The sequence below is a fragment of the Dreissena polymorpha genome, chromosome 8 (assembly GCF_020536995.1).
Source record: "Dreissena polymorpha isolate Duluth1 chromosome 8, UMN_Dpol_1.0, whole genome shotgun sequence".
NCBI classification, from domain to species: Eukaryota; Metazoa; Mollusca; class Bivalvia; order Myida; family Dreissenidae; genus Dreissena; species Dreissena polymorpha.
The window spans coordinates 25,281,351-25,308,706 of NC_068362.1; the positions used below are offsets into that span (position 1 = coordinate 25,281,351).

The 27,356-nt window shown below is 33.6% G+C and overlaps 2 protein-coding genes across 2 annotated transcripts in view; both read left to right on the forward strand.

Annotated features, from left to right (window-relative positions):
* Positions 1-27,356, forward strand: part of LOC127842114 (neurogenic locus notch homolog protein 2-like) — a 135,240-nt gene that overhangs the window by 28,906 nt on the left and 78,978 nt on the right. The window lies entirely within an intron of this gene.
* LOC127842124 (fibropellin-1-like) overlaps positions 1-27,356 on the forward strand; it is a 127,873-nt gene that overhangs the window by 13,451 nt on the left and 87,066 nt on the right. The gene's annotated exons all lie outside the window — the stretch shown is intronic.

The window sequence follows — 27,356 nt, forward strand, 5'->3', positions numbered from 1 at the left end:
GGGTCATGAATAGAAAATGATTATAAAATAAATATGAAATTAAATTATCTTAAAGTGTCGAGTACGGATTTTTGTTTTTGAAATTGTTTATATTAGAGCTGTTTTACTTATAAATGACATAATAATAGGTATCTGCAATGTCTTAATTTCAGTCTTCAAAGGCTGTAAGTAGGAAAGCTTTTTTGTTATGTGGATAAAATATATTCAAGATATTTCTTTAACAAAGTTTGTAACACAAATGTATGGGGATACGTCGATTACCTTGGAAACCATCATAGTATTGCTTTAATAAATTGTCGTTACTTAAGACACGTGTACACTAAAAGTATGCTATGTATGAACAATTCGACTTTCGCGAGTATTTATGAGGGCCGGGTAGCCCTAAAACCGGTTCAAACCCCGAGTGCTTAGAATAATCATTCCAAGGCGATGATCTCAGTGAATCGTTATTTGTAGTTGGGATTCTGTTAGATAAGAAATGTGTATAAGCAAGCATTGAGCAATAATTTTTCCCCTAATGTATTTTCTGGCGTATCTGTGTTACCTATATTCAAACATATCTTAACTATGTATTTTGGTTTTCTTTACAGTTCAAAAAACCGGATATCATCAATATAAACCAAGGATATTCAAAAGACATCTACTTCAACAATACCGTCTTGATTGTAATTAACACTTACGGGTATGATATTAATCTGACACGGCCTGATATTTAGCTGATGAAAGAAATTATTTGTAATTCATATTGCCTGTTTCATTCGCATATATGTGCGTTCATATAACATTGTTATAAAATCTAGGCATTACAGTTCGATTCGTTACACTGTTGTTATCTTAAGACATGCTGTATAATTGATTTTTATTTTCGTTTGTAATTCATGTATTAGTGTTATTACAAAAAAATGGTTGTAGTTGTTTTTGTTTATTTAATGTTTCCTCGAGTTGCTCCTACATTTCGTGATTATTCTACATTTGCCGTTTGTATTTGCCGTTCGTGACTATCTTAGATATGTTTATCTAAAACGATTAATACTAGTCGAAAGCTCTTGAAAGAAATACTATGTTTATCTGATTACAGTAAGCCATAAATAAACAATATTTCATAAAGGCGCATGTGTTGTTTAAATATAAAATGGTTCAATAATTTAGCCGAAAAGCATGTGATATAAATAAGACACCTGAATCAATTAGATTATCTAAAATCCATAACGAAATGAATTTAGTGAGATTAACTTTCACTCTTTATATCTATAGAATGTACTAGGCCATATTTCGGACCCAAAGTAAACTATACGATGTTCATATATGTCACGATGAATCAATGTAATAGTGATTTGAGATGACAAAGGGAATTGTGAACCATGCTGTTATTGTCAATATATCGATTGTTGTTTTTTGTCTTAAAATATTGACCGCATTCAACACATTATAAATAAATGTCAACAGACGAACATGTACGATAACGTTTTGCATATTAACTGTTTTATTATATCTTGTAGTTTTTATTGGAGTCGCATTTGATTCGGCACGTACCACTATATTTTCTGCTAAACGGTGTATACTCATATTGTATATTAAACATACGGTATTTTAATATGTAAATAAAATATTCTCATTGTTTAACACTGTTTTGTTTAACAATATGCTCTTGTGATGGTGTGCAGGCTTTTCGTGTATACGTAAGCATACGCAATTATAAATATCTGATAATATATTTATGAACCAAATGTATAAAACTAATATTATCCTTAGCTTAGGGATCAATTAAGTGTAAACAAGTTAATTAAACGTCGTTATATGACGGAAATAATATCCACAATAAACAATCAGAAGAAAACCCATGCATTTTGTGTGGTCTAATGTGTTGCGGGCAAGAAAGAAACAAATGATTTATATGTTATTGAATATTAAGAATTACGGGGCAGCCAACATAGTCGATCTTATTATTAAAATCAGACTTTAATAAATATGTTTAGTAAATATACATTTCAACTAAACTTTATTTTAACTACACACAACAATACTCCAATTACATCCTGTATTGACTGACCATACACTATAAGATGACCAAGATGATCGGTATCTTGGCTTCGACAAACACATAATGTAATGCATGCTTCATTAGTACAGCACAAAGTGTATACATGCTACGCGAATAACGATATAATTTCAACTGAAGGTAAATCGATACTTCTTTTTCCGTAAATTTTATTTCATTATCTAATGTATGTAAGGGTAACCAAGTTGGTTACAAAGTACCGATATACAATGCTGAAATAACCAGTAATTCTAGTTATTTTATATTATTATTTCGCTAATCTATTTCAATTTATTAAACGCTCACCTACAATATAACATGATTGATTGCACTACTGAAAGTCTTAAATGAAGCCAACCAACCTTGAATATTGATAGAATTTTGCTACTTTGATTTTAAGCATTGTAATTTCTATTTATATCGAGTGTCCTGTGTAAAAGGCCAAATAAAATTACTTAATTTGAACAATCCCGAAAAATTTGTGTTATAAGAACAATAAGGAAAAAACGTTCAAACATATGCTTAGTACCAGAGTTAATTTTAAAAATGTCTATAAATGTATGTTTGCATAATTTCATGAGTTGTTATCCAAAGAGAATGCATATGTTATTGGTCTATATTTGAAAAAAATGCATCTTTAAAATGATATACGGTGTTTACGTTTATGTATGAATGAAATCGGTTCAAAAGTCATATCAACGAAATAAAATAAATTTTACCAATTACCGTCGCGAATTTTGTATGCTCACTTTAGATGCATCACACACGCGTTAATTGTTATAAAAAAAATAAGAGCAGGAAATCAAGTTTTGTTAATAAATTTGGTTTGAACTAAATTATCACGCCCTCTATGATACATCAAATTTATTTTCTATAAAAAACAATTATTTTTTTAAGATATTTCTGGTTTCGGCAAAGCAAAAGTAATAACATTTAACGAACGGTTTTCAGATTGTCCGCGCGCTGACTTCGATTCTCTGCGTGATAAAGGAAAGTACTGCAGTTCAAGATATTGCACGATTGCGCGAATGGAAAACGGGCTTATGTCTATCAATAAATTCGATAAGATACACTAGTGCATATCATGCAGTAAAAAATCACATAAAGGTTAAAGGTGCGGTTTATAGTCTGCTTCTATATGCATATTCAGCCGACTTCACAATCAACCCCCCAATCACTGGGATCTAAGTCGTCCGTTAACATATGGCGCACCAGGCAGCCACGGCACATTGGCTTATCTCCCTCACAGGTACCCATTTATACACCTGGGTGGAGAGGAGCAGATGTGGGACAAATTTCTTGCTCAAGGAAATTACAGCGGTCAGGGCGGGATTCGAACCTGGGACCTCTCGATCCCTACGCCAGCGTCCTACCATTAGACCACTGCTCCCACATGTTGAGTATGAACACACTGCCTCTACATATAGAAACTCTTGGTCGGACAATGTGCCAAATATATTGAGGCACATCAAAATGTATGGATTTCATGAAATTGTTGGATAAACTTAACCTTTCTATACCACATAAAAAGTTTCACGCTGAATCCTAATTTAAAAACGCAAAACGTAATGCACAATCCCTATAATTTTCAAATGAGCCGATGCAGAATTTGACTTGATTATTTCAGGCTTACTTGCTCAAAATTAACTTTTATTGAAACGCAGGTAAACAATTAAACTTAACACCTACGCCGACAAAAAGGGCCAGTTTGCTTTTCCGAAGTCAAGGCGAAAAGCGTAATCTCTTCTGGCGCATTATTCTCCCACTACGAACACAACTGCAAAAATCCAGATCAAATATGATCATAGTGGAATCAGTCAGCGAAGCCTAATGAGCCCCGCCTACTGCCGATCCCAACGAAAATGAAGCTGGCAGTAATGTGTATGCTTATATTCCTGTTAGTTGCTCTCTGAAAGCGGTAGTAAATAAACGTTAACACAAACCAATCCCTCTTGAGTCACAAAATATAACGCCAACAACAGAACTCTCCAATTTAGTCAATGGTTTCACGTTGCAACGCTTTATAATTTTCAGGTTTTCAAACGATGCATATAATTGATATTTTAGAGCATAGTAAATGTTCAGTACCGGTATTACTGTTTCCTCACAAATATCATAACTACAGCGAATATTTACGAATCTAAAACAAAAAATAATAATTTTGTAAATTTACCAAGTCGTGAAAGGGTCCCTATAACTGCTGTATTAAAACATACAAAGTTTCTTCATGGTGCCGATTTCAACTTTTATCAGCGATTTCGGAAAATTTCGACTAAAGTTAATGGAGAAGTTTGAAGGTAAAGGTGACCTATGCATACTTGCAAAACATTATTACAAGGCAGTTTATGGTATATTTTTGTTTCACATTCACATCGTATTTGTATACTTGTCTTTCAACAAATTACAAATACTATAGATTACTACAGGGTTCTCAAAACTTCATTGGAAAACACTAGAAGAAAACTACAAAAGTTTCATGCAAACAAAACAGGAAACCTCACGGAAATATAAAGAAGAATGAGACCAAAACTTGAAGTCATAATCAATCCGAATGTTTCCCTATGTTTCTCAGTCAAATAATGGCATAACATGTGATATCACATCACTGAGGCGTAGTAAAATGTGAAAAAGTTAAGAGCCATTTTAAACATATAGGTCACTGTCATAAAAACTGATTTGCAATTTTGAAACAAAAGCAATTAAGAATCATAAACTTTTTGATATTATAAAAGAACAAATTATTCTCAAAATACAAAAATTGGATAAAATGTCATTCACAAATCATAGCGATAACTTATCAAAATGTAACCAGACGTACAAAGTAGATGGTTGTTAATGTGTTGCAATCATAAATTGGTACTGACGTCAAATTTCAATTAAATGCTATCAATTAACTATGTATTTTATATATAGATGCGAATGTTTTCTATGAAGCGCATCGTGCATAACTGCTATTGTAACGATCATAATAGTAGCAAAGCTATGCAACAAATTAATGTTTTATTTTTCCACCAAATTAAATGGCGAACGTAAACCGATAATCATGTATATACCAATAGTAACGGATAAGTGTTGATCGATATTTGACGTAATAATAATTTGTGTATACTAAACGATCGAATGCGCATGGGCACAAATACTGGTCAATTGACCTTTCGACAGCGAGAGTGAAGCCACGCCCACCGATTTCAAGTGGGTCACTCCGCCGAAGTCCGTCATAAAAATGGCTACGCGAATCGGCCGCATAAGTGAACCAAAAAGGCCTCATGGTATACCAGAAAGGCCATACAATAGTTGTTATTGTCATTGAATAGTGATGCTGAATATAATGATCATATCTATTAAATAGTCATAACTTTTTTATTAGTCTACTTAAAAGCCGTTAATTTTATTATCAAAGTCGGCAAAATTATCGCAAATTATCGCATACAGTATGATTTGTTCGTTAGTCACAATATTTTTCCTTGAATAATAAATGTTTCAGTTTTTTAATTAAAAGCCGTTAATTTTGCAACCGATGGCAACATCGCAAATGTGGCACAGGTAAGTAAATTTATTATATAAGAAGACGAAGAACGTTTTTATTGAAATCCGATATAACATATATCTACAATGCGTTTGGTCAAAATGACCCATGCGCATTGTTATAATCGTATAACAAAGTCAAAGTCGTCAAAAAAGTAACATACACAATATATTATTATATATTATTATTTCCTCGAAAACTATCTTCTGCAATGTTTAAAATATAAGAAGTTGAAAGAATTTTCATGTACAAAAAAACTCGCTAATCAGACCGGGTTTTCAAAGGGTCATTCACGGTTTGCGGCATCTGTTTTGATAACGGATTAGTAGAAAGCCCACATATGGTGTAAAATGACACTTATTGGCCCCTATTGATAATTACTTGCGCATTTTAAAATAGTTTCTTAACTTACATTAAATTTGGAAGACTTAAACCGAAAGAAATAAAAAATGTTTTATTCTATGTGATATTATTAAAAATAATAACTCATTGTCTTTATTATTACGCATTTCATTAGCATTAAAAAAATCTAGCAAAGTTTATAATGTCTTATTTATTTGCCGACTGCATTAGAATGTCAAATTTATTTAACGTTGGCCACCTTTGAAAAATGGTTTTAAATGTTCCTTTCTAATTTGTCTTTATAGAGGATAAACAAGTACAAAGTTATACTCTTTTTTATAACGTGTCCGTTGCAAAACTTACATTTTCTATTTTCGCGTAGTATCTTATTATAACGACTGTGTTTTGTTTTCGGGCGATCGCTTAATATGTTGAGATTAAGCTGTTCGTTTGGACGACCACAAAGACGAATCCAACGTTTGAATTTTTCAAGATTAGTACCCGGTTGAGGGAACGGAAAAAATGTACTTCCATCTTTTAACCGTTCTGGATACCTTGTGTCTGAATAACAAGTGCCATAACGGACAACGGCGAGTTTGACGGACAAAATGGCGGATAGTAACGGGCCTAATCTATGCTGTAATCTGATTGGTTAATAAGCCTGTCAATCAATCGGCTGTCGAAAGGTCAATTTACCTACCGATATAGCTCAGTTATCGAGTATGCCATTGCAATCCTGAATGTTTTGCAAGCTAAAATTATCGAGTACGATTTAAAAGCACCGTCACACAAGCGGAAGGTGCATAGAGTAGCATAAACGCAAAATGGAAACCAAATTTATCGAGCAGCTTTATTAACAATATGAACCAATAGAAAGTTGACCATGTTAAATATCTGTGCGATTATTTCACTTATGCACCATCATCGATTTATGAAATAACTAACACTTTAATCGTAATGTTCCAAAATGCCGCTACCAAAACGTTCACCAAACAATGCTATACAATCATGTATTTTAAAGGCAATGGTTTGTTATTTAATGTAAAGAAGCAAACACTTGTTATTTTAAAGCCAAAAAATAGATATAAATGCGCGCGGTAATTATCAAATAAGACTCTTTTACAAATTGCTAGTAAGAATTACAAGAGACCGTTCATCTTTGTTAATAACAAATATACATTTAAATATGCACAAACATTACGTACAATTCATTTAAACTGCTATCAAGCTCCGTGACAGGACAAATATTTAATGTAATTTATAACCAGAACATCAAATCATATGTTTCAAAGATTATAACTCGTTCTTCTCAGTAAAAAAGGGCGTTCGGGAAGGCGAGAATGTATCACAGGTCCTTTTTTCTATATTTGTAAATGACATTGAGATACACATTCTTATACGCAACGGTTAAGGTGTTGAGATACCTGATCCATTGAGTGATTATCTCTGGCTAAAGCTATTTGTGTTGTTATATGACGACACTTTAATTCTGTCAGACGATGAAAAAGATTGTCAATGGTGTTTAAATGCATTTAATGAATACTGCACTCAATGGAAACTCAATGCGAACACTTATAAAAACAATCATTATGTGGGCGAGAAGCATCTCACCCTATAGATGTTACGTTGGCTGAGGTGAAATTGAAATTGTTAAGCAATACAGGAACCTTGGTGTCACTTTTTCAGTTGACGATTTATTTCTTAGCACACGTCAAATTAATATTGAACAAGCTAAAACAATGTATTAACTTTATATCCGTGCAAATAATTCAGATCTGCCACTAAATATATTGTGTATCATACTATTGTACCGATACTAACGCTACTATGGCTACGGAATAAGGGGTTGCGAAAACTTAAATATTATAGAACGCGTACATAAGAACAATTACTATGTCGAGTAAAATTACTCCGTCATATATGCTTTGTGGTAAACATGGGAGGTACCTGTTATTTGTCAGTTACAGCAAAATAACAGGCTTTTGGAATAGAACTCTTTTAAGTAAGGGACCGTAGTCTAGTGGTAGGATGCTTATCTAGGAACCGGAAGGTCCCTGGTTCAAATCCCGCTCAGACCACGGATTTTTCCTGAGCAAAAAATTAATCCCGCGCTTGCTCCTCTCCACCTATAACTATAAATGGGTACCTGTGAGGGAAAACGCCAATGTGCCGTGGCTGCAAACTTCGCCGAATGTAAACGAACGACTTATTTCCCAGCGATCGGGGGGCAAATGTCAAAGTCGATTGAATATGAGTCTAGTATAGTAATCAGACTAAAACACATGTATTTGCATTTTATTAATGACAATAATTATGTTTGTCTATATAAATTTGAGCCACGGGTCTTCATACGCCACCCTGTCATAAATGAAACAATTAAGAAGCATTAGGGTTACATATCCCGCTCTCGGTTTTACTTGAATCGTTCATTACTACCGATTATTGTATGAAGTGTTAGTGAGATATGTGCACTTATCGTAATGGGTGGTAAAGGATACATCTTGAAAATAGTGCAGCTTCTTTAAACAAAACTAATCGGCACTTTTGCGATTCTAAGTTAAGGCTTACCGTGTGATTTATATGAATAATATTGCTCTATTCGCATGTCACATACGTTCATGCTTAATTAAACATAACGACATGTCCTATATAATTTATTTAGTATCGCTTCAGTTCTTTTGACATATGATAATGATGTCGCAACGTTAACGGGCTTCTCGATGATTTGATATTCGGTTAATTAGACGCCGATAAGTTTGCGTCATATCACAACGCAAAACTATTACCGTTTTACTCTAGGTTTTGGAATCCTTGTTGTTGATGCATTTTCTGAAGAATGGGGAACTAAATTTGGTTTATTTTTCATCCCATAGTTGTTTTTCACAGATTCATTGACAAAATGTCGAATGATTGAGTGATTGGTATACTGGTGGGTCTTTCTGGTTGTGACTGTTTCCGAATGGGTTGTTTATCGATACAGTAATTGATTGGTTTTCATTTGCCTACAGGGGATGCACTTTGTGGAATAATTTGCCTCAGAATATAAGAGATGCTGTAACATATAATAACTTCAAGTTCGGTGCTAATGAACTTTTTATTAGTCTATGTGATTCTTAACCTGTCACTTCTTTAAATTAACCATCTTTTTTATGTTTAATTTTGTCTGTTGCTCAGATTAATTGTTAATTGCTTGTTGTTACTTAATTTTTAGAAGCTTTAAAAGCTACATACATGCCGCAATATAGATGTTTTGTTTTATCTACAGTTGCCTTTCGTAAAAGTGACTTGATGAAGGTGCTCAAATCTGTGATACATGCGTGTTTCTTTCTTACTTAAAGTGATATTATGGGCATTTTTCACTGTTGACTTGAGCTAAAATGAATTAATAGGTCAAAAGAGTAAATTAAAATGTGGTTACTGACCAATTATCTGCAACTCATCTTGCTACCATTTGTTTATAAATAATATATTTTATATTATATATTTTACGTGACCCACCCAGTCCTGTAAGCCGAAATGATTCGTAAAACAAAATGGTGTCGTTGTGTCGTATACACGAATCTTCACTAAAACTAAATTTAGGTTCACATTGTACATGCGTGATCAGTTGTCAAACGAAAGTACGGTTGATATTCACATTTATTATTTTTCTCTTTCCGGGATATTGTTTTAGTATGTTGATGCTGCATTAACAAATGTAAGTGTATATGAAGTGAAAACACCAAAAATAAACAACGGTTGCGATAGTCACCTATAAACTGTTAGATGCCCATAATATCACTTTAAGTACATGTGTTTGTTATTCTTGTATTACCATGTATTCCGACATTATATATTAAAATCAATCAATCAATCAATCGATCATTGCTACTACTGATGAAGGCTATGGCCGAAACATGTTTAGTATTATAAAAAAATAGTAAATAAACAAAAGTAACGTGTTTGTACGGATAATTTTATTTTATGTATGCTTTAAAGCGGGTATATACGATTTTGTCAAATATTTATGAATTTATATAAACTGTGTAAAAAACTTATTATATATATATTTCAATATAAATTAAAATAAAAGTTAAGAAGAACATGTTTCGAAAAATGCGAAATAAGCCAGATATTTAATTCTGAAACTGAAAACGGCTGTACAGCCGAATTCGCCAGCATGTATACCATACATGTACGATGTGCATCTAAACTTAGTTTAACGGTTTATTTGAATTCCTGCAACGATATCTATTCATACGACACACGAACACTATCTCCGATCCTAATACAAAGACGAATGCTTCGGTTATTGTAGGAAAATATGTACGTCACTATCGGCTCGGGGCGCTAATTTGTCTTTGCTGCATTTTATGAAATTCGGCTTTAATGTATAATTTTTCTTGCCTATTTTGTGTTATTGTAACATATTTTATCAATATATTACAATTAAACACATATAAAAAATCGTATATACCCGCTTTAATGCATTAGATGAAACGAGCGTAACTTCAAAATCACACTTTTGTGTGTACGACGTTAACAAAATTACGTCAACAATAATTCAATCATTGCTGTCATCTTTATGGTGACAATTTGTTGATCGTTGTAGCTAAAAGATATCTTTATTTACTTGCATCAACTTGCTGGCAAAAAAAACATGTTTGTGAATAATATGCACGCATTTACAAGAGAACACCACACAAAGTGAGGATACCGTGAACGTAACGCTCATCGTCCACTTTAAATCGTGGTTGTAAAGGAACGAACGTGACCATATGTGTTGATATAGTCCGTTGGTATTTTTTACAATTATTGTAACTAACCTAATAAGAGACAAACAAAACGTTTACAGCAAATCAAACTATAAACTTGTATAATAACATGTATAAAAATAAAAAAAAATGTAAATTATCGATTAAAGGGTTTAAATGAAAGAACTCAAAATATGGTGTGAGGAGCATTGTGCCTGTAGGTTTTTCGCATTCGACTGCAGGCAGAAACAGCAGCTGTATCGACGTGTGTGAAGTTAGCCCATTCAGCCTATTTAGCCTATTTAAGCCTATTTAGCCTATTTAGTAAATAGGTTGAAACATACATCCTATTTAGCCTTTTTAGCCAATTTGACAGCCTCTTCAGCCTTTTTAGCCTATATAAGCCTATTTAGCCTATTTAGTAAATAGGTTGAAACACACATCCTATTTAGCCTATTTAGCCTATTTAACAGCATTTTCAGCCTATTTAGCCTATTGAGTACATTACTTGAAACATACATCCTATTTAGCCTTTTTAGCCAATTTAACAGCCTCTTCAGCCTTTTTAGCCTATTTAGTAAAAAGGTTGAAATATACGTCCTATTAAGCCTATTTAGCCTATTTAACAGCATTGTCATTCAATTTAGCATATTTAGTACATACATTGAAACATGCATCCTATTTAGCCTATTTAGCATATAAAACAGTCTATTTAGAAAGTTTAGTACATAGATTGAAACATTCATTGTATTTAGCCTATTTTGCCTATTTAACAGCCTTTTCAGCCTTTTTAGCACATGCCTATTTAGCCTATTAAACATCCTTTTCAGCCTATTAAGCATATTTAGAACATATGTTGAAACAAACATCCTATTTAGCCTATTTAGCCAATTGTACAGCCTCGTCAGGCTGTTTAGCCTATTTTAGACTATTTAGCCTATTTAGTAAAAAGGTTGAAACATACATCCTATTTAGCCTATTTAGCCTATCTAGCCTATTTAGTCTATTTAACAGCATTTTCAGCCTATTAAGTGCATAACTTGAAACATACATCCTATTTAGCCTATTTAGTACATTAGTTGAAACAAACATCCTATTTAGCCTACTAAGCATATTTAAAAGCCTTTTTTAGAAAGTTTAGTACAAAGGTTAAAACATACATTGTATTTAGCCTATTTTGCCTATTTAACAGTCTTTTCAGCCTATTTAGCACATGCCTATTTAGCCGATTTAACAGCCTTTCCAGCCTATTTAGCATATTTAGAACATAGGTTGAAACAAACATCCTATTTAGCCTATAAAGCCAATTTAACACCTCTTCAGCCTTTTTAGCCTATTAAGCCTATTTAGTAAAAAGGTTTAAACATACATCATATTTAGCCTATTTAGCCTATTTAACAGCATTTTCAGCCTATTTAGCCTATTTAGTACGTCCTGTTTAGCATATTCAGCCAATTTAACGGCCTCTTCAGCGTTTTTAGCCTATTTAGCCTATTATAGCCTATTTAGTAAATAGATTGAAACATACATCATATTTAGCCTATTAAGCCAATTTAACAGCATTTTAGCATATTTAGCCTATTTAGTACATAGGTTGAAACATACATCCTTTTAGCCTATTTAGCATATTTTACAGCTTTTTCAGCCTATGTAGCCTTTTAAAAAAGTTAATTACATAGCTTGAATCATACATCCTCCTTAGCCTATTTAGCCTATTCAACTGCATTTTCAACATATTTAGCCTATTTACTACATAGTTAACAGCATTTTCAGCCTATTTAGCCTTTTAAGCCTATCTAGTACATAGGTTGAAACATACATCCTATTTCGCCTATTTAGCCTATTTAACAGCCTTTTCAGCCTATTTAGAAAGTTAAAAACATAGGTTGAAACATACATCATATTTAGCCTATTTAACAGCCTTTTATAGCCTATTTAGCCATTTAGTACATAGATTTAAACATACATCCTATTTAGAGTTTTTAGCCTACATGTATTTGACAGCCTGTTCATAGCCTATTTAAAAAGATTAGTACATAGGTTGAAACAAACATCCTAGTAAGCCTATTTAACAACCATTTCAGGCTATTTAGTCCATTTAGCAAGTTTTATACATTTCTATTTAGCCTATTTAAAAGCCTTTTCAGCCTACATGTTTTCAACCCAGATAGCAAGTTTAGTACATTCCTATTTAGCCTATTTAATAGCCTTTTCAGCCTATTTAGCAAAATTAATAAGTAGGCGGAAATATACATGCTATTGAGCCAGTAAGCCTATTAATCATCCATTTGATCCCCTTTTGCCTACTTAATAAAAATATTAAATAGGCAGAAATATACGTGATATTTAGCCTTTTTAGCAAGAATATCAAATGAAACCTCAAACAAACATCTCGTTGAGCATATTTAGTAGCATATTCAATCTTTTTAGCCTACTAAGCAAGTTTATTAAACAGGATGAAACACTTTCCAGTGAGTGAGTATGCGCCTTAAGAGCCCCTTTCGGACAAACAAGGATTATCCACCGAAAGTGACATAGTGCACGCTGACCAGTCGTCGATTGCCTGTAAGGCTGACCTAGTTTCGGCCGGGACTTTTAATTAGGATCGGCCCCGTGCATGTAGCCTATATAGCCTTCGTCTCGTATGCGTCATTTCCCAGTGAGTGGGTATTCCCCTTTAAGGGCCCCTTTCGGACGAACAAGAGTTATCCCCCGGAAGAGACCTAGTGCACGCTGACCAGCCGTCGACTGCCTGTCGGGCTGACCTCGTTTCGGCCGGGACTTTTAATTAGGATCGGAGCCAGGTGCAACCTATTTAGCGTATTACGCGACATTTTTCCCTATGAGAAATGCAGGTTTAGTGTAACCATTATACACTCATACGCGCATGCGGGGCGTTTTTGCTCCCGGATTCTTGTTTATTATTATTTCTTTGCGCATGTAAGCTGGCTCTCGGATTTTTTACTGTTATTTTTGCGTTGCTATTGCCGAGTTCTTGACAAAATTAAGCGTAGTTTATGATGTGCAATTGGATATATTTATCTAACTTAATTGAAAAAGACCAATTTAACAAAATATATGTGCAACATCGTGCACACTGTCACGCCTAAAGACATGTATGTTTCAGCATTCAATGTGATAATGAATGATGATCCAGTTCAGATATTTGGTTGTTACGTTACATCTCAAAGAATCAGGGATACGAATAATTATTCGGTAATAAATAAGACTATCGCACGGTGTAATGAATTAATTTCAACCAGGCGAAAGTCTGTTTTGATGCTCTGTCGACAAAACTTAAAGTACATAATACTGTTGACGCTTAATTATATAACTTAACTTTAAATGACAGACGACACTCTAGACATAATATAGCAACGTCTGCACGCCCCAAATGTTATTTGCTTTGTGGCATTTTTATCAGCGAAATATTGTGCAGTTCCACATGTGTTACTGGTGTATAATCTATTTTGGATTCAAGTATCGATGCTATGGAAAGTACTTAATTGTGTTTATATAATAAAACTACTATCTCAATTGTTAGTTAAATTAGATGAGCTCATTTGAAGCTCAAAACGTTGGTAGCCGTCCGAACTGAATTTATGTCCGTTAGAGCTAGAGTAGGGGGACAGTACTAATTGTTTTGTAAACATGCATATTATGTTTAATTATATTACAAATAGGTTTACATGTTAAAAGGTACAAACACATTGTATCCAGACAAAAGGCACCCGGCAAATCGGCTCCCTGCTTTTTTTGCATTCCCGGACAATGGGTTCCTCGTAAATTTGTCCACTAGGACAAATGACCCTCGAATAAATTGTCCTCTTGAAAAATCGGCATCAGTTTGCTTTGTCACTCAGACAATCGGCTCCCGAATATTCTCCCCCTATTTTCGCTATTAGAATACATATTATTGCATAAACTCTATCTATAATGCCCTCTGGCGGGGTGCAGACACTTGGCAAAAGGAGAGCTTGAACGGGAGAAATCGTGTATTAACAATGCGATTCACGTGCCGTTCAAGCCCGGTTATGTGTTTTTCATATCCATAACCTGGTCCACGCGCAGTTAATTCCCTTCTCCAGCCTTTGACGACTTTCCAAGCATAAATGGGGAACTGAATAAGCACCAGTTTCCTCATGCATGCAGGGATAATGACTATTTCAATCCACTTTTCAAGTTATACCATCTGCACTCTCTTGACAACAGCTTTTATTTTATTGGCAACGTCAATGAAGTTAAGGTTATTTACTCAACACTTTCAAAAGACTATGCCGTAAATGTAAGTGTTTATGTACCTTCAAAGTTCCTGCTGTAAATTCCAAAATAATTCCTCATTTCTTACTTTGCGCGGCTGCATTTCAACTTTGCATTAATCCACTATTTAAACACATTTTAAATCGAAAACTGCCTATCCGAAGGAAAAGCCTCGTCATTTCGGATGATGACCGAGTGAGGCATATGTAAAACACAACATTGAATTGTATTGAAATAATCGAATTATTTTGTCGATGTCGAATGAACAAAATATATTGTTTTCAATGTTATTTAACAATATTTTGGTATGGGTGATTTGTTTATTCAATAATAGCGAAAATAACATTTTTTTCGGACATGATCATCTGCGGGCGCTCTCAAAATCCGTTCCTGCCCTAGTGCTGCGCAATCGGGCAGTAACGGATTTTTCGAGCGCCCGCAGATGATCATGCCCTCGAAAACGTGTATTATCTCTATATTCAATTATGATATTTCTGCGCGGACTGCCTTTCAACGTTGATGGGTAAATGTATTCTTTTACAAATTAATTGTTTCTTAAATATGGTCGATCACAATACATGTACATGTATTTAAATACCGGAAATGACAGATGGCTTGCATTATCTTTGCCCCAATTTATATACATATACATAACATTTTTCAAAAGCAGCGACAACAACAATATTTATAAATTCAGCAATAACGTATATACAAGCTCATAACCTACATTATATATGCATTATACAATTTATAAGTAATGGTAGAATATTGAAGTTGGACGATAGTTTTATGAACTGGTTAATATTGTAAGTTATGAAGGAAATTGACAATTGCAACTAATATTGAAACCGCACATCTCATACTTACTAGTTTACTTACAAGACATAAGATTAGAACAATTTGCATTTTGTGAAAAAAACATATTGATACTAATTGTTGAAATTGAGGTGCTTATATGTCAAAACACGATATTGATATCTCTGCGTGTCAATTATCCCGGCCGCATGACTTATTGTGTGGTGTTTTTTTTGCTTGTAAACAGCTGATTTTAATTAATATAAAGTGAAATATCTGTCTAATTATGCCCCCCTTCGAAGAAGAGGGGATTTATTGTTTTGCACATGTCGGTCGGTTGGTCGGTCGGTCGGTCGGTCCCTCCGTCCGTCCGTCGGTCGGTCGGTCGGTCGATCGATCGATCGGTCGGTCGGTCGGTTGGTCGGTCGATCCGTCCACCTGATAATTTCCGGATGATAACTCAATAACGCTTACGCCTAAGATCATGAAACTTCATAGGTACATTGATCATGACTGGCTGATGACTCCTATTGATTTTAATGTCACTAGGTCTAAGGTCAATGCCACAGTGACTCGTTCTCGGATGTAGTTTAAGAGAACATTTGCAGATCATATTATGTACTGGTATCGTGGGGTCTCCGTCCCTACCAGATGGTTTTCGGATGATGACTCAAGAACACTTACGCCTGTGATCATGAAACTTCATAGGTACAGGAAGACATCTTGTTTTTTACAGAACATATGCCAGTACAACAATAAAATGTTTGAGGTCAGTATTAAGTTGTTATAGTACAAATTAAACCTGATTTCTTTTTTCTATATCAATATCCGGCAGGTATTATTTATATTAAAAATTAGCGATCTTTTTTTACAACCATTCAGCGGATTAGACTAATCAGTACGATAAGGTGTTGACGGGATTTTCTTTCCCTACCAAGCCATATCAAGTCAAGTGTCTTGTTTCTTTATTGGTAAAAACAACATTAACTGCTTCTTAGTATTAAATCGGGTGCCGTTTGTCCGGGTTTACAATTTAATCGGGTGCCTATTGTCCAGGTCGACAAATTTACAGAGTGCCGACTGTCCGGGTATGCAAAAAACACTGGGTTCCAATTGTCCGGTTGCCGTTTGTCCTACAATCCGTCCTTACAAGTACAGCTTTGAGTACGTCTTTGTCTAGCCATAAATACACGTCCTGATGTTAGATTTAAAGATGAATAATATATAAAATAAGATAAATAAAAAAGCTGTATATTTTAATATATTTTAACTTGCATATGTATCTGCTGAAAATGTAAAATGTGCAAAATAAGATGTACATTTCAAACTAATTAACAATATACCTAATATGCAGTATGTAATACCTAGTATTTAGTGCTTTATGTGGTCATTATTTAATATGCTGATAAACAGGCTAGATGTAGTGCATAAGCATTATATTTTATCATAATAAATGTGCTTAATAACATTTTTAAGCATCTTAAAAGGATTGATGTGCCAAATATGCTATTTATTGTATCGTATTTTATATTATTGATACATAGGCTGATAAAATGTTAAGAAAGCTAAAAAGGATTTTTTAATAAACTTGTTAAATTGACTAAATAGGCTGTATTTTAATTCAATTTATGTAAACTTATTATTTATGCTTAATTATCTGTAATAGGCTGCTATAAAGGCTAAATTTGCTGTATTTTTCCATAAGTTTTAAACTTGCCAAATATGCTGCGAAATATGTACATGTGTTTAAAATGCATGTTTTAACCAATTTTATAAACTTGCTAGATTTGCTATATTTAAATCCTTCTTTTAACTTTCTAACTATTCTAACTATATTAAATAGGCTGATAAATAGGCTAAATGTGCTGAATCTGTTAGACATAAAAGCTTAAAAGGCTTCATAGGCTTCAATGTTTAAAGGCTAAATAGGATGTATGGATCGGCCTATTTAATCAACTTGCAGAACAGAATACATAGGACGCTATATATGCTTGAACGCTAAATGGGTTGTATATTTCATTCTATTTCATACACTTGCTGAATATGCTAAATATTATTCTAAATAAGCTCAAAATGCTTAATAAAATGCATTTGAACGTATTTAATAAACTTGCTTTATATGCTAACGGGCTTAACAAGCTGATAAATATGGTATATAGAATGTACGTTTCGAAATATTAAATAAACTTGCTGAATAGGCTAAATATGATATATGTTTCAACATTAATAATAAACTTTCTAAAAAGGCCTAAAACTGCATCAGATTTAGCATATGTAACCTATTTAGCAGCCATTTCAGCCTTTTTATCGGGGATAAATGTTACAACCGTTTTTTAAAAAACTTGCTTAATACGCTTATTAGACTGAAACAGTCTACTTAATATGCTTAATATCATATATATTTCAACATATTTAATAAACCTGCATAATTATTTAATCAGGCTGAGTAGTATGTAGTTAAAACTTATTAAATAAAATTGAAAAATATGCTAAACAGGCTGAGAAGGCTGTTAAATAGGCTAAATAGGCTTAGAAGGATATATATATGTATTTTATACTTATGTAATAAAACATGAATGATTTATACCTAATTCCTTTATATTGTCATTTTCCCGGATAATTAACACAAATTTGGATTTGAAATATTGCAACCAAAAGTAAATTTAATCATTTCATTATAATTAAATGTTATTGAATTATTTTAATATTTATTTATAAGTGCAAATGGATCAGATAATATCAATAGAGAAGCAAATACTAAATAGTATAAATAATTTTTATAAATTGAGGGTTTCATGACACAACTTCGTTAAATATTTGTAGTCAAGCACACAAGTTAAATTTGATTGTTAAAAATTTATGTTGGTAAAAGTAATATTAGTATTTCATGAATTTGAAAGTACGAAGTACAACATTATTTCAAAAATACGTTTGGGTACATTTCTTTATATTTCAATGTTGTTTTAGTGATCCCACTAGCAGTAAATAGTAGGACGCAGCAGGGACCTTTACAATCACAGTGTTTGTGTAGGTCCCTTTACGCAGCGACGGTTACCATTAAGGATGCGCCCCGCTGCTCTTCATACCGCAATGCCTGTGTTCTTTTCATACCGCAATGCCTGTGTTCTTATCAATCATATCAGTTTACATAATAGCATGACGCAACGACGGTTGTTCACTAGCGTGTGTGTATCAGAGTTTATTTACAGGTCCTACTGGCCTCTTCACGAGGTCTTTGTAGCCCGACCTACATTGTTGTCCATGAACATGCGCCATGCCGCATGCTTGCGCGATCCCGCTCTTTATACCGCGCTGCCTTTGTTCTTATGATTGTTATCAGTAAAACTTAGCGACATCATACTCCCGCACCAGATATGCCTAAATTTGCATACCATTGTCATTGAAATACTGAAATAATTATACAATGTACAATGAATATTCGTCTGTTAGTATTTGATTTAAGTCTCAAATAAAATGTATCGCACAGTGGGAACTAGTATCTGGACTTTCGTTCCCACAGAAATCGTTCCTACGCTAATGTTCACAAGGCGAATACTCGTACCTACATTGTTTTTACAACCCGGACATTCGTTCAAACGTTATATTGACAACCCGGACGATCGTTTTTACATTTGTTCCAACAGTTAGATGCGAAACCCAACTAAAGAGTATACGCCAATCAATGTTTAACACATACAATCATCTGAGTGTAGGACATTAGCCCTCTCAGACATTAGCCCCTAGGACAAAAGCCCCTATTACAAAAGCCCCATAGGACATTAGCCATCTAGGACATTTGCCCCTTAGGACAAAAGCTCCTTAGGACGTCTGTTGAAAAATGATGATGCAATTTAACATCATTATGCAATCTTGTTACCTTGTTATTATGAAATAATAAATATGCAATTTTGATTGTATCTTGTAGTTAAAGAAGAAACAAAAAACATGAAAATCTTTCAAATTAAAAAATATTTCATAGTTAATTGATTAACCACCAATAGTAATAGTAAAATAGTAAAGGCATTGTGAAAAACACTAAAATGTACGTGTGTGGTTCAAGCTATATATTTAAATATATAAATATATGTATTAGACTTCAACATATTAACAATTGTATGTATTTACATATGAAATAAAAAATGGAATAAAATACTTACTTTAAAAAAGTAAAGAATGCTTTAAAACACCTGGGACTAATGTCCGCGCGTAAACTTTTTTAAAGGGGCTTATGTCCTAGGGGCTAATGTCCTAGGGGCTTAGGTCCTAGGGGCTATTGTCCGAGAGGGCTTATGTCCGTACCCCCAATCATCTGAAATTTCAATTAACGTTACTTCAATTTACTCAGTATGTGCTATGCTTCGAGGTTCATTGGACCACCAAGAAACACAGTTCTTGCTTTCCCATATAAAAATATAACACAGTTGTGAAAAGAAACACAATACTTTAATACAGTGTACTGAATTGTTCGAAATACCAATTAAGAAATTGCGCATTGTTATATGTTTAGGTAAAAATTGATAGCAATGACCGGGATAGCAATAATGTAGGTACATATATCCGAAGTTTCAGTATAATGTACGAACGAATGTTTGGGCTTTCAAAATTACGTATTAACGAATATCCGGGCTGTCAAAAGAATGTATGAACCATTGTCGGGTTGTCAAAACAACTTGGCAACGAATGTCCGCCTGCGTCATAATTAGGGTACGAACGATATAAAAGCTACAGAGTTAAACAGATTTCGTAGGTTGCCAAGAAGATGAAGAAGGAGACATTTGTGTGTTTTGATTTAAGGCATATTATATAATAATAAGCATACAAACATTCGGTCACGTGGTCCCCCCCACCAAATAAACAACCACACTCACATACAAGCCCCCTTTTCTCAGGAAGAACTAGGAAAAACTGGAAATAGCAGCAATATGTTTTTATTCGTCCCGTCTTTTTCGATTCAAGAAAGCTGGAATGCTGGGACATGGCAAGGGTCTATACGTAACGCGGTTTAGTTCGCGGAAGGACCTCGTAAGACTTCGAATTACTAACATTCAACGCAGGCGACAAACGTTTTAAAAATACAGATTAAGATGGGTATTTTTAAATAGTCGTTCAACCATGTAAGCTACATAGTAGGTTTTATTGAACTACAAGTAACCATAAATTATATTACAGATTATATACCAGAACCCCATATTCATTTTAAACATTAATATAAAACGAAATCACCACTAATACTATAGCTGAAATACGGTTAAATGAATATATTTATTTTGATATTCCATCTAATTAATATCAGAGACGTAGACTATGGCAAATGTTTTAGTTGAATGTGCACATTCAAAATCTATATGACATTTATGACTTTTATAGCATGTGTTCAGGGCCGTACCCAAGATTTTTTGACTGGGGGGGCCCAACCGGGAAGGGTTTGGGAGGGTCCCCCCCTATATATATACTTTTTTTAATTTGGCACTTTGTAAGGTGAATCTTAATGCTTATAAAATGGTGTTTTGTGATATGAATTATTGGAATATAACAAGAAATCAGCACATTTTGTAAGTCTTAAGCTTTAAACATTGGTGTGAATTCACAACAATATTAAAAGCTTTAGATTTCCGAAACTAACAGATTTAAACTGACGATTATCCACATCAACTCTCGTGTTGCTTCCACCATTCTTTTTCACAAATCAATAACGTCACAGGTTTTTTTCACTGATTTTTTGGGAAAGACCTTGCCTTTTTAAGGAAAAAAAATGCTCGAAACGCCTAATTTTTTTGGGAAATAATGAAAGTCTTAAATAATCAATTTTACATATTTTACTGTTTTGAAAGAAATTCAAGGCAACATATAATTTAATTATACAATATTTTTCTACACTGGATCAGGTTAACTTAAACAACGAGATCGATTTGTTGTTTAAATTTTACTTTTTTTACCAATGAGCCATTAATAGGTTGACATTACTCAATTCTCGGTACTCAATTATCAATGCGGGGAATCACGTGGTCAGATTTGATAAATAATGGCCTCCGATGCCTCGATTCGATGGAGAAATTGAGTCTTCAAACAGGTACATCTACCTTATTACTTACTTGTTTTTAATCGGATAACGCCTATCATAGGGCCAGCCGGAACCGTTTTCCGCTGGTTGGTCTGAGTGTGGAGATAACTCATGGAATATTTCGCAATTTCCTGACGTAAAACGTTTGAAGACTCAATTTCTCCATCGAATCGAGGCATCGGCGGCCATTTTTTATCAAATCTGACCGCGTGATTCCCCGCATTGAATTATTTTAAATACTGAATTCTGCCAAATTCGTATCTGTTGCTCGGCAAATTTAGGAATCTGTTTTTCTTTTCAACAGACATGTTTACTATCTCATCGTAGTCTTTTTTTCGTGATTTCCTTGCAAAAATGATAAATACTAAGTTTTAATACCTTTGTCAGTGTTTTTGTTCCGGTTCAAATTCAGGGCCCTATCTCAATGTAAAATGTATATATTGGGACATAAGAATTTCCAAATACAAGGTTTCCAAAAAAAATCAAGTAAACTTTTATAGGGGAAAAATACGTCTAGGGGAAAGGGCCTTCTCAAAGAAGGGAAAAAAAAACTGCGTCAGCAATTAGCAGACTATATTCTACAACCTCCTGTAGCAGTTGCTTCCATTTGCTGCACTAATCAAAATACATGATACATCAACCATCGATAGATGAAGCATTCATGATCACAATGGGGGACTGATCGGGGATGTGTGTACAAGGCGATAAGAAAACATTGCCTAGGGGCTTATCTCGATTGGCGAGCGCTAATCCCCTTGTTTATCAGGGACAATAAAACATAGCTGCTCTTTTGTTTTGAGGGAAAGTGTACTGTGGGCCCTTACACGAGAGAAAAAAATGCAGTGGGCCAATCATTTAAAAAAATCATAGTTCGACAGCCAGCTGGGGGGGCCCGAGCCCCTGGGCCCATGGCCTGGGTACGGGCCTGTGTGTTACAGATTTTCGTGAACTCATATTTCCTCGCTATAAATTCTATAGGAGGTTTTTGCGTGACGTCACAAGAGGGATTTTTTCGTTACTAAAAATAGATTTGCCGTCAAACCTCTCGATCGCGGCCATTTACATTGTATTAGAGTAAAAATCGTCGGAAGACTAAATACTGACAATTTCACACAAAAAACAACGATAAATACTTGTATTCTTTCTTAAAGTAAGACTTAAATAAATGATAATTTAAAAATAACAAAACATATAATAATTTGATTATAATTATAAAAATTAAGTGGTGTGGATGCGATAGTGTTATTTTTCATCAGCGATAGAAATTTATTGTAAGAGGTGCGATGAATCAATTAAAAAACAAAGCCCTAAAATAGCGCAATACATTACAATCTTTCAATGTAGTCTTAATTTTCGTTTACATTGAATGAATTTTCGTTTCGTTTAACATTGAATGAAAATATTAATAAATTTTAGCATTCAAATGGAGAAAAAACACCTGCATATTTTGAAAATTGAACTGTTTTACATGATTGTTTTATTGAAAACACTTTACTAGTGTTAATGAGCGATAGAAATCTAGCATTTTATGATACCATAAATCTATACATTTAATTTATTTTACGCAAGTATTTTATATCCCTACTATTATCAAACGTGATTGCTTGTTTTCATGATAATGTTTCGAACACAGCAGTAACGCACGATCTTTACACGTTATAGCAGAATTTACATGTGCAGGTTCCCGTTAAATACGCTAAGTGTGTAGCAGTAAATTAGTGCAATATTTTAAATTTATAGTTCTTAAACACTTTATTGTTATGCTTATACTGGCTAATATATATACCATGTACAGTTCCTGTTAATCCATTTTTTTAAACAGTTACATTTATCAAGAGGATTAGTTAATCTTTACCAAGGTAAGTTTTTACAGGCATATAGGTTCAAATCAGTTTTTATATGTTGATTATATTAACCTAAGCTATTGTTGTTTATTTTCGTCCTTATTTGTGTTCGTTCATTGAATTGAATTAATTCTGAAAGAATTTCAATTTCTGAATAGTTTGTTGTTCTTAAAAAGGGTCTCAAATATGTGTCAAGATGAGATTGTTATGATAATCTAATCATGATGCGGTTCATCAAATCAGGGACCTATACAAACAATAGGTTGTTTGTATAGGTCCCTGATAAAATGCAAACAATAGCGAAATGGCCGCAGTGTTGACGGCCAAAACTCGAGCATGCGCAAACGTGACGTCATTATCGGAATCCCCAAAATCTCCTTTTAGAAAGTGTGCATTAATTCTGACAGGGGGGCAGTTCTCCGCCCCTAAAGATTTAATGGGAGGGCAGTTCTCCGCCCATAAAGATTTGATGGGAGGGCACCTTTCCGACCCCTTTAAAATAAGGGGGCAGTTCTCCGGTGGGGGCAGTTCTCCGGGGGGGGGGGGCGCCTCTCCGGATACCGGGATTGAGATATAGGTCCGTATGTGCATTTGTATTGAAAAAAGGCAATTGCTAAATAAATAAATTATTATTCTGAATAAACTATTTATGGCGGTTATTTGTTCGAATAAAATAGTTATAATGGTACAATTATTCATATTTTACTGAACAAATACAAATGGCATGAACGTGAAAATCTTAATCAAAACATTCTTTCAAATCCAATGATGCTCGTTTTTTTTTCCTGCGAAAGGGAATGTGTAAAACTCGATTTATGATTGGTTTATCGGGTGCTCATCAGCTCATTTGATTGACTTTTTCTCTCTTTTCTTTTTTTAAATCTAACGCGGAGTGATAAAAAAAGTCGCGGGGTTTCTACTCAGTTAAATATGTGCAATTTTCCATTATTGTTTTTGAAAGGATTTCATTGAGTCTTCAAAGTGCCATCTTACAATATGGTAATTATTATATTGCTTTAAATACTAACGCAAATTATAATTGTGTTCGTTTACATGCTGAAAGACAAACATGTACGTGACGAAGGATTATATTCAAGATTTCGTTGAACAAAAAAACAGGACAGTCGGAGCAACTTCCATATTCATGAACGTTCTCTCCACTCAGCGTTGCTGTGTCTTATACAACGTAAGTTGAATACGACAGTATGACAGAAAACTAAGAAAACTGTTCAGATGAAGTAAAAAAAAAGCCATGCTTAACACTTGGATGCTAAACACCGCATAACAACAATGGCAATGAAAACACTATGATGGTCTGAGACATTTCGGGGCTATGGTACAAAATCCAAATTCATTTAGAAGTAAATGTTTTCTTGTGTGTTTCATGAAAAAAAAACATGTGAAGGAATTGAAGTGTTCAGAAGTATGTAAGGCACAATAGAAAACAAAGCTGAACATTCGATCTAAATAAGACTTTGTGTTTACCAGCATTTTTTTGAAGATTAGTTTTTGCTATATCTGTGTAAAATAATATCTTCAGCATTTTTTTATAACTTCCTAAAAACAAGGAAAAGCTGCTTTGTAGTTAGCTCATTGGGTCATTGTCGACCTGAAATGGCTTGAAGTCACCCGGGGGTGACTTAAAGCCGATTCTAGTCATCCATCCGGTCGGCTTGAAGTCATACCAGGGTGACATGAATAAGCTTGAAGTCACCCTATAGGGTGACAAGAATCGTCGTCTAGTCGAACCCGGGTGACTTCAATTTCAGGTCGACAACGACCCAATGCGCTACACCCGGGGGGACTAGAAGCCGATTCATGTCACCCTGGGGTGACTTTAAGCCGATTCTAGTCACCCGGTCGGCTTTAAGACAGCGCAGGTTGACATGAATCGTCTTGAAGTCACCCTAGGGTGACAAGAATCGGCTTCTTGTCGCCCCTGGGTGACTTCAAGCCGTTTCAGGTACACAATGACCGAATGAGCTCAAGTAATGTGTTAAAAGGAGCGTTTCTGAATGTTTATATAAAACTTGCGTTGTTCAGGATGTTTTTTTTTATAAACTTTTAAGTGTGTAGTTAAGTTGAAAAATACGATTCCAGCGTAAAATGTGTATACATTATTAACACATCACTACGTAGAGTTATCGTCCCATGCTCTACATCCTATTCGATTAGGCTGGTTCCAGTGATGTCTGAGCGGTGTTTGACGCTGACGTCATACATCGATGTTTATACTTCAACTTATTCAATAAATGGACTATTTAATAATCCTTCGATAATGACAACTGACGTTTTTCAGAAAATTGACATCCAGATACTACTGTGAAATGCAGACAAGACTTACGAACTTTCGTTAATCGTTAGTAGTTACTTAAAAGATATTGGTGGTTGTAAACGGTTGACTCTTTCTATTATAATTTATCGTTTATCAAAATAAACTTACTCAGGTTTGTATCCAGTAGGGATAAATATAAATTTACACAGAACAAGTTCCACTCTTTTCTGATATATTTCGCTTAAATAGGCTTTTTCAAAGTTTTTTTTAACAAATTAACTACATTTTCTTTCTATTTCTCAACACAAACAAGTATATAATGACGTCAAAAAACAAATAAACAGGAAATGACGTCATGACGTTAAAACGCAGTGACGCTATTTAGCGCCAGAAACACATGCATGTAAAATTCACTGTCACTGTTATAATGATAATGAAAATATAAATATTCCTATAATGAGATATAGAGGATATTTGTTGGATTCGGTGGAATATCGATTTTATTTCACGAGTGATCATAGAAAACAATATTTTCACGAGTGGCGAAGCCACGAGTGATAATATATATTTTCTATGATCACGAGTGAAATAAAATTGATATTCAATCGAATCCAACAAATTTTCTTTTTATTTCATGCTTTTTTTACCGTTTATTCACATTGTAAATAAGTTTAACTGGATGATTTCGCTGGATTAATGACGTCATTTCGTCGAAAAAATGACGTCATTTCACAGTAAAACAGTGAAAATATCGATATTTTTCATTGTTATTTTTCACTGCTTAAAACAGTGGAATACCAATTTACCAATTTTATTTCACTGATATTTCTCTAAAAAACCACTGGAAAGCATAAAATAAAATAAATTATACACTAATTATTAAAACATAGATAATAATAATAATAATAATAATAATAATAATAATAATAATAATAATAATGATAATAATCATAATAACAATATAAATAATAAATATAAATAATAAAAATGTGATAAATAATTGTATTAAAAATGTCATTAATATAGTATAATGACAAGTATTATTATTATAAAAACATATATTTTACTATTTGCAAAAAAATTCAACAAATGATTAAAGTAATTAAATTAATAAAAACGGACTTTATTTTAATTCTAAGTCAATTATCAAAATAATAAAATGATAAAACATGTTTGTGTTATAATACTTATTATAAAAACTATTTTATTAATAATAATAATTATAATAAAAATAATAATATACTTGTAACAATAACAATATTACCAAAACATCATTATCATTAAACTTATCATCATCATCATCATCATCATCATCATCATCATCATCATCATCATCATCATCATCATCATCATCATCATCATCATCATCATCATCAACACTACCATCATCATCACTATCATCATCATCGTAATCTAACTATACTATCACATTAATTATAATTATTAAGACCTTAAAATAGCCATCATCATCATATTATTGAC